The sequence below is a fragment of the Varanus komodoensis genome, unplaced genomic scaffold (assembly GCF_004798865.1).
Source record: "Varanus komodoensis strain SLA01 unplaced genomic scaffold, ASM479886v1 scaffold69, whole genome shotgun sequence".
Taxonomy (NCBI): domain Eukaryota; kingdom Metazoa; phylum Chordata; class Lepidosauria; order Squamata; family Varanidae; genus Varanus; species Varanus komodoensis.
The window spans coordinates 1,074,625-1,083,759 of record NW_025336334.1 but is presented as its reverse complement, the minus strand read 5'-3'; the positions used below and the strand labels follow the sequence as shown (position 1 = coordinate 1,083,759).

At 40.1% G+C, this 9,135-nt stretch overlaps 1 protein-coding gene across 1 annotated transcript in view; it reads left to right on the top strand.

Moving 5' to 3' along the window:
- Positions 1 to 9,135, top strand: part of EFCAB6 (EF-hand calcium binding domain 6) — a 174,833-nt gene that overhangs the window by 139,884 nt on the left and 25,814 nt on the right. The window lies entirely within an intron of this gene.

The window sequence follows — 9,135 nt, the reverse complement described above, 5'->3', positions numbered from 1 at the left end:
TTTTTTTTTCTCTCTCTCCCTCTTCAGGACTCTCTCTCTCTCTCTCTCCCCCACTCCTCCTCCCCCCCCCCCTCTCTCTCCCTCCCTCCCTCCCCCTCCCTGACAGCAATTCCTGTTCAAGTTGTGCTGAGAGATAGTGAATTGACTGACAGGTATCTAGCGAGCTTCATACATAAACAGGAACTGAGAACCTTTTTCTCTAGCTAGTTCAACACTCCATCTTCCTGACCACATTGGCTCTTCCAGGCAAAGGACCCTTTAAACCCATCTTCACTATTGGGAAGTGAAGCATTGCCATAGCTCAACTATTTCTTTCCAGACATAGGCAAGTAAGAGGAATCTACATACATACACAAAGAGAATTAACTTTAGAGGGGTTTGATGATCCTACATTTGTGTCTTAAATTACATGGGAGAAAGTAACTGAGTTGCATAAGAAGGGGAGGGCTTGAGCACAGAGATGTCTGGTGTGCTGAGAAGAAGCCTCCAAGCAGCCAGGTTGAACTTTTCAAGCTGCCAGTTGTCTATCCCTGTCCATCTCAGTTTTTTTACTATTGCATGGCCTAATTTATTTATTTAATTTATTTATGCTTTTATAGATCATCACAGCAGCTACATGGCTCTCTGAACTGTTTACACAATTAAAACCTAATCCATCCACAAATCAAAATGCTTCCTGAGAGATAACACAAAACAAGTAATACATATTTTGCAAGCCAAAATAAGTATTTTCACATGACAACAATATTATCTGTGCAGCAAGAATCCTCACCATAAGCTATAGCTAACATAGCAACATAGTATTTGCCTGTTTTTTTTTTGCATTCTAGGATGATGCAGTTGGGTCTGAAACTAATTAACTTTGCAGATAAGCCCATATTATTTTTCTCGCCCTCCTTTCTTGCCCCTTCATACATTTATTTACATCTAGAAGGGAAAAAGCCAACATTTACTAAACTTCCTTCCCTGTAGACCAGGGGTCTCAAACTTGCGGCCCGTGGGCCAATTGCCGGGACGGGCAGGGCACGGGGGAGGGGCGCTGCGGCCTTCAAAGTGTTGGCGGCGCCTGGGCTGGCCTCCGGGAGCGACGTGGGATGAGCGGCCCACCACCACCGCGGTGGTGGAATACTTGATGCGGCCCAGACTCTACTTCCAGCGGCCCCCAGGTAAGTTGAGTTTGAGACCCCTGCTGTAGACAGTGTTTTCCATTGTCTTACATGCCCTAGCCCTATGTCATCAAATAAAAGTCTGTCTTCAGAATACCTTATATTTTAATGAATCAGAGATGGGCAGCAGCTATTCCAACATAATACAGCCTTCATATTAAGACACTTTCAATTTCATCAGTTTTGACCATCTTAATATAAAGCCACCCACTATTCTGCCCCTAAAAATATCCCTACTGTCCCATTCCTAGCTATATTTGCACAACACCCTCTTTACCCCACTTTACAGCACTTTTGTCCCATGTTTTTTATGCCTAGTACAGTATTCCCCATCTGTGTTTATCATGCCAGTTGTATTCTAATATCTGGTACCTCAAGGTACACTGGATACAACAGGTGTTCTAGTTATCTGCCCATGCTCTGCAAGGGGTGTTCCATCTAGCCAATATTGTTCATAGGCACTATAGACACATGCTTCACAAATGTGTCTAGTCCTTCCACAAAGCCCACTGTGTCCCAAAATACGTATTATCATGAATGTGTTGCTACCACTCATCAGCCTCTCCTTCATGCATCTCCTTGTAATGTTCCGTTAAATGCATGGCACAATATCAGATTTCTCCTGATCATTCTGCTTCATTGGCTGGCACTTGTAGGCTCAGGGAAATACACAGGGTGCTCCTGAACAAGGATTGTATGTCACCTTCACTTTGCCTCAGTCATGAGATTTTATAGGCGTTAGGAGTGTTTGGCCAGATGTTGTTGAGTTGTAGTTCTTGTGTCGTTCCCTGCCACTTCTTGCATTCTTTCTCTAGATAATCAGTTAAGAAATGATGGAATAGCTGTATAATCCCTTTCGATTCTCATTGCTAAGATCCCTCCATGTGAGGCACATTGCTGCAGTGACATTGCATCACATATCTGTGTTGCCTATATATTACTAGGAGACATGAAGTTGGATTAATTTGGTACTAAGCCAGGAAACATAACTGTAACTTCTTTTGTGGTAGTGAGTTCCATAAGGAACATAATGATTGTGAAGGACCATTTCTTTTTGGCCACCCTGAGCCTACTACCAGTCAGCTTCTTTGTGTGAATCCATGCTCTAGTAGCATAAGAGAGGGAGAGCCACCCCAAGAGTATCTGACTATGGGGCAGCTTACAAATGTGAAAGATAGATAGAAGAAAAATATTCCTCTGTCCACAGTGCTCATAATTTTATGGAACATGTGTATCTGAGCATTGTTTTTCCCTAAACTAAAGCACTTCAAACATTATAGATTTTTCTTGTAGAGAAGGTGGTTTCTCTTGATCATTATTGATGGTTCTCTTTCTTTTCCACTGGAGCTTGGGCCTGTTTTGGAAACCTTTCTGAAGTAAATTCAGCTTCACTTCACTTTCTAATATTGCAGGTTCATCCTCATAGGATTCCTCTTTCAAAGAACTATTCTTTTATCCCTCCTGTACAAGTCTTCCACCTTCCACCTCCCTTTGATTTCTTGGATCTTCCGGAAGAGGTCTCTTGTTTTCCTTTTCTGTTCTCTTCTATTTCTTGCTCTGGCTACTGTAATGGTTCTTTTTGTCACTATTTGATAGTCACTGAAAAGTTGCATTCAGGATTCTGACTCTATTTCTGACATCTTTTGCTTCCCACCTGCCCTTAGCATTTGTCAGTGTTTTTTCCATTATCATTTAGGTGTTTTTCTTTTTTGCTACAGGAATTATCTTTCTGCATTACTCCTCATAATAGTCCTGGGTTCAGTCCACAGTTCTTTTGATTCATGGCCAGTTCAGTTCCATTAGGAAAATCTAGTTTTTATGTAGACTTTAACTTGAAGTTATTGAAGTTGTATGTTGGTACTGCATCTCTGTTAGTGATTTTTTCATCTTTACTCTGATTTTTGATACTAATAGTTCATGTTCACTACAACAGTCTACTCCTGGTCTTGTTTAGGCAGCAAGAATGCTAATTAATAATCTTCAGCATCCAGTTTATTTATTATTTATTTTATTTATTGGGAATTTTTGTATGCCTCCCATTCACTTAAGCCTTGGGACAGCTTCCAACATCATAAATAAATACTCATACAAATAGATACATATACAATCTGAATACATCCTGGCTGAATAATTTAAAACCAATAAATAATGTCAACAATTATTAAAATATCCTTTATATAAAAAGGTCTTGGCCTGGCGCTGAAAAACAAATAACGACGGCTCCAGGCAGACCTCTCTGGGGAGCGCATTCCATTTCAGTTATGTAGCCTGTTTAATTTCTGTTATCAGTCATTTGGTGATATGTATGTGTCCAGTCATCTGATGAGCTGCTTGAAATAGGTATTTGTGATAAACAGATTGTTGGTTTCACAGAATTCTGAGTTGTTCTGCTTTGTTTCTGACCCCTAGCCTAAATTCTCCCACAATACTGGATCTTGCTTTGTTTTCAACTTTTGTGTTCCCATCACCTATCATTATCAGCATCTCTTGTTTTGGTGTGTTATGAATTTCTACTTTGACTCTTGCATGAGAGTTTTTGATTTCTTCTTCCTCAGCATGTGTTGTTGGTACATAGGAATATCATATGTTTATAGGTTGATCAGACATTGCACCACAACTTCTTATAGCTGCCTGTGCTACATCTTGCCGCAATATTAGATCATTCCATTTTTTCTGAATTTGTCATATCCAGAATAAAATACTTTGTGTTTGTCTGACTGAATATGTCACATTTCAGTCCACTTCAGTTGCCTCACACCAAGTACTTAAGTGTTTTGCCATTCCATTTCTTGCTTTACAGTATCCAATTCATCTTGAGTCATACTTCTCATGTTCCATGTTCCGATTGTATCTGTGTTGCACCATTAGGCTTTCATTTCACCTCTGTGCATGTCAGTCCCTAGATTTCTTTTTGGCTTTGATTGAATTGTGTCATTAGCAACCTTGCTATTTGACCTGTCCTTTGTTCTTCCCCTGTAGCTGACTGAGTGCTTTCTGATTTGGGAGTCTTACCTCCTGGTACCATCTCTTGCTTCATTTTGCATTGTTTCATCATAGGGGTTTCAAGGTCAGAAGATCCAGAAATTGTTTACCATTGCAACCTTCTGCATAGTACTAACCAGAGCTAGTCTGAGCTTCAATACTGCTGTCTGTGAAATATCTCCCACCAGTGCCACCTTCAACTGCTGCTGCCGCCCAGTAGCTGCTTTGCAGGAATTTCTCTGCCTCATCACTCTTATAGTTGTTATCTTCTACTAATGTGACTATTACTCCTAAATATGGTAGATATATCTTAGTCATGTGTCTCCACTTTGACCATTCTATTTTTGGTGATCCTACTAGCCTAGTGTGAGAGTCTGAACTCTTGGAAGCGTAGCTATAACACTTGGACACATCTCTGACACCCTCAAACCCCCACACTAAGGTGTGCATCCAATAGTATATTAGCACAACGTTGCAAATACACCCACAAAACTTAGTAATTAGTTGTTTAGTTGTACTAGTAATACTAATACAAAGCAACATACTAGCAGGCAAAGAAGCTAGCAACCTGAGTTTTCATGCTAGCTGCAGAGGAGAGGAGTTATTTCTGCTACCGCCAGAACAGAAATGTAGGCTACTAGTGCCTCTTAACAGGTTGTTGTTGTTCTTAATTTTATTTGTATACCCCACACCACAACCAAAACTCTCTTGGTTCTATACAACCAAGAAACAAACAAATAGCTGTCTACTAACCTGTGACTTCCAACTAGTGCAGAAACCTGGTAGGTTACTAGAGGAAGGTTGGAGCAGTCTGTCCCTCCTTAGCTACCTTGCTCACTTGCCTGCATGGAATTCTTGGTCACCATGGCAACCAGGTAAATTGTCAAATGCTAGGATGTACTAGCAGTAGTTTGTCTTCAAGCATTTCAAGTTGCAAAAATGAGCAGGAAAATATAATAATTGCTCAGAAACTATTAGATAAAAAAGAAAACTACATTCTTTGTTGTGTTGAATAGCTTGTGGCCATTTTAGGTTTTGCAATAGCAATTCAACTTTTCCATGCATGGAACTGAAAATACACTATTACAGGGTAACTTCAGATGACCAATATTGTGACCCTACCAAATGAAATCTTACCTGCAAGTTCTGTAAATAAAAGAATTATGGCACAGGTGCACATTGGTACACACCGATGACATCCTGCCTAAGCTGCTGGACAATGGAGGAAGTCATGCTCATTGGTTCCCATGCAGAAAATCTTGCATGCAACAATGTGCACACAGAGAGAGTAGAGGAAAATGTGTATGTGTGTGTGTGTGCGCGCGCATGCACACGCACACAGGTACAGGTGCCCATGTATTCACATCTCAGGTCTTGTGGATGCCTGCTTAATGGAGCTGCATCTCCCTTACTGGAGCAAAACAAAAGTCTTTCAAAGGTGGGCTGTTATTCAAAGTACATTGGCTCGGTTTACACATACTTGTTACAGTACTCCTTATTGCTTAATGAGTGGTAGCTGAAAGTATACTGATAATTGGAAAGCTTTGTATTTGGGGAAATATGGCGCAATATACAATGCCAAATTTACATATGGACTGAGCAGGCCTCATGATTTAGGTCCATAATCTAGGGCCCAGGTTTCATAAGAGGGACCTCGGCCTCCTGCCAATTAAAAAAAATACTATTAGTTTTATTTAATTTCTAACAATAAAAATCAGGGGCATAGCTAGACAATAAATAAATTTCTAAAAAGGGAAAAGAATGTTTTACAGTCAACAATGTCCCAAGACTGGTTGTCTGATCTACACATTCTCTGCACAGGAACTAATAAACTGCAACTTACTGGTGATATAAGTTTGCATCCACAAAAACTAAAAAGAAACTGTTCTGACTTTGTATTTAGTGTAATATTATAACATGTCTGATTCCCCTTTGAATAGTTTGTGTGAATGTCTTTATCAATACCATGCTTTTGTAATCTTAATAAAGGTTATATAAATTTATAAATAATCTTTTTATCAGTGCTAAAATTTCAGCAATGTTCTACTTTCATTGAGTAGATAAAGAAGAGAATGAGGGTTTTTTCTTATGACGAAATGCTACTAAGTTTGGGCCTCTGAAGGCCTCCTAGCTGCTCTAATCCAGGACTGGTGATATGCATTCGTGATGGCCCATTTATAAATGCAGATCATCACCTGATATTGTATTGAAGAATGTGCTTAAGTGATCCATCCCATGTCCACTCCAGATTTTTACAAAAAATATTTTCCAAGAATTAACCTTCACAACCAGTAAGACTTAAGTACTGCAACAGATGGAGTACATATTGTTAAACCTGGACAGCTTCTAGGATCTTCTTTAACACAGTGCTTTTTGATTGCAGGTTTGAGCACATTTCATTCCTAATTACATGATAAATTAACTATTTGCAGGCTAAAATTCAGACATCTCTTCAGAATTCTTCGCCTAGGGGAAGTATAAATCTTCCCACCTTGGATACCTCTTCTGAATTTGACCGGGAGTCTCAAGAGCACTTTTTGTATTGGTTTAAGCAAAAGAAATAAATACTTCTATTCCCTATTATACTTTTACCAATCAGCTGTTGTTTCATCTGCTAAATATGTTATCTGAAGCAATAACAGGATATTGTGTGAAACAAAAGCTTTTCCAAAATGTCAGGTTATGAGATAGTAATTTGTATAAGTAACAAAATAGAGCTTTATATCACATTTTTTGTATGCCACATCAGAGCCATTTCTGTAAAATGTCTTCCTCCAACATATGTCCCTCTGGATTGTTTGACTCCTGTCATCCCTGACTATGGCCCATGCTGGTTTGGGCAATTCCCATGGGAATTGAAAGCCAAAACATCTGGAGGAACATGAGTTAGAGGAGGTGTGGGCCTGCTCAACAAACCTCTTTCAGTTGCATTCCACTTTATCTGCTTGTCTGGGAATTGTCATTAGAGAGTTATGTGGGGGACTACAAGTATTAACAACACTGCAGCTATTATGGAATTAGTTGGATAGACATGGGCTTCAGAGTTTTAGTCTGCACTGTAGATATGCCCTCAATTTTTTTGCAGATTTGAAGGGGTGATTTTGTTTTTTTAAAGAAAAGAATCTGATTTATATTTTTCACCATTTACCAAATCCAAGCTGCATGTTCTTTTCTATTATATCAGATAGGAACATTTAAATGTAGATAAACTTGCCAAACTTTCTATAATATTTTTGACAGGTTCAGACAGTCAAGTTCCCTTGAGCACAAAGTGTTTTGTTTTGTTTGTTTTTTATTGTGAGAACCTCATATGATTTGATTATGTGAAAGGTAAAATATATATTTGGTTGACTACCAGAGCTTTCAGACCAGACCAGCTCATATAAAGAGCAGAACTATTTATACAAGTGTATCAGTTTAGACTGCAGAGAAATGCACCCTTGAATTCTACCACCTGAGGGGTGGGGGGGAAACCCACATGTCGAAAATTAGCACATCAAGGAAAGGTTACACTAGAATACTTCAGCTTGGCATGCTATTTTTCTCTGCAAGGAGATGCATTCATTTTAATAGTATGGGAAAGAACTGGCTGGGTTTGCACAGCACATTAATTTCCTGGGAATTTTAACTATGCTGTGTAGCTAAAATTCCTCCGTTTCTGACATATGATCAGGCACAGCAGGGGGTGTGTGCCTTTTCCTCCCTCCTCTCCCCAGCTCATCTCCCCCTCAGTCCCCCTGCAGTATTCCAGGGAACCCTGCAGGAACACAGAGATGTCCACTGAACTACAGCAAATTCTGGCAACAGCTTGACTTTTTGCCTTTTGGGAAGTTGAGAGCAGCTCAGGGCCATAGGAACAATGCCTCAAAACTCTGAGGATTCTGATCCAAAGGGTGCTTTCCACACCCTTAAAAAAAAGATAGCTGGCAGTGGACTACAAAACTGCAGTTTGGCATGAACACTTGTCTGCACGGGCAGATTGAAATGTTGCAACCCAGTTCTATTTTAACTATTTTTTTAAAAGGTGGGAATGTGTGGATGATAGCTTTTGCTGCAGAATCCTTGAGTTCTTGGAGTCCTTGAGCTTTACCTATTGATATGCCTATTTATTCCCCAATCAGTTTCTGGAACACAGAGTTAACCCAAGTTTTACACCCAATAACACCTAGCTCAGGGTGGTCCAACTTTTTGTACCTTAAGGGCCACATGAAGACTTTGACACAGAACCTGGGGATCACACAGTGAATTGCATTTCCATATTGTAAATTAAAGTATTCACAATATATTTAATATACACAATATATTTAATTAACTGTTAAACATGGGAGAATTCATTTTAAGATGAGTTTAGGAGTAACTGATTGGAAGAAAAAATGCTTTGAGGACCTGTGATCTTTACAGAGATCGCAGGCCAGTCCTTTTCCGACCACAGCCCAAGCACAATGACCACTCTTCTGGGGTGGTCCATCCTTTTCCTCCCTGTTTCTTTCACCCAGAAATTCTCCCATGTGTCTCCCTGGTCCTTCCTTCCTTCCTTCCTTCCTTCCTTCCTTCCTTCCTTCCTTCCTTCCTTCCTTCCTTCCTAGAATTGGTGCATTGAGCCTCTTGTACTTGAGCCCACAAACTCTCTCCAATATGCCCCACCCACTCCTGTTGACGAGTGCTTGTCAGCTGGAGTGGCACAGGGCATGCTGGGGTGAGCTCACATAAGGCTGCCTTCCTGTACCAAAAGTCTCAGGAAGAGAGCATGATGGAATGGTGGCCTTGGGAGAACTCACTATGGGCTGCATGTTGGACCACCCCAACATAACTTGTCTTCTGTTCTTCATAGTCTTCTATGGGAGTTTGGTAATTTAATACTACAATAGTACAACAACCAAGTTGCAGAAAACTCATTACTGGGGTCCAGTAATTATCAGTTTGTGGATAACAGCAGTCATATCTGCTCCAGCTTGGCTACGAAGTGGGCAAGGATTCTGTTCCTGTC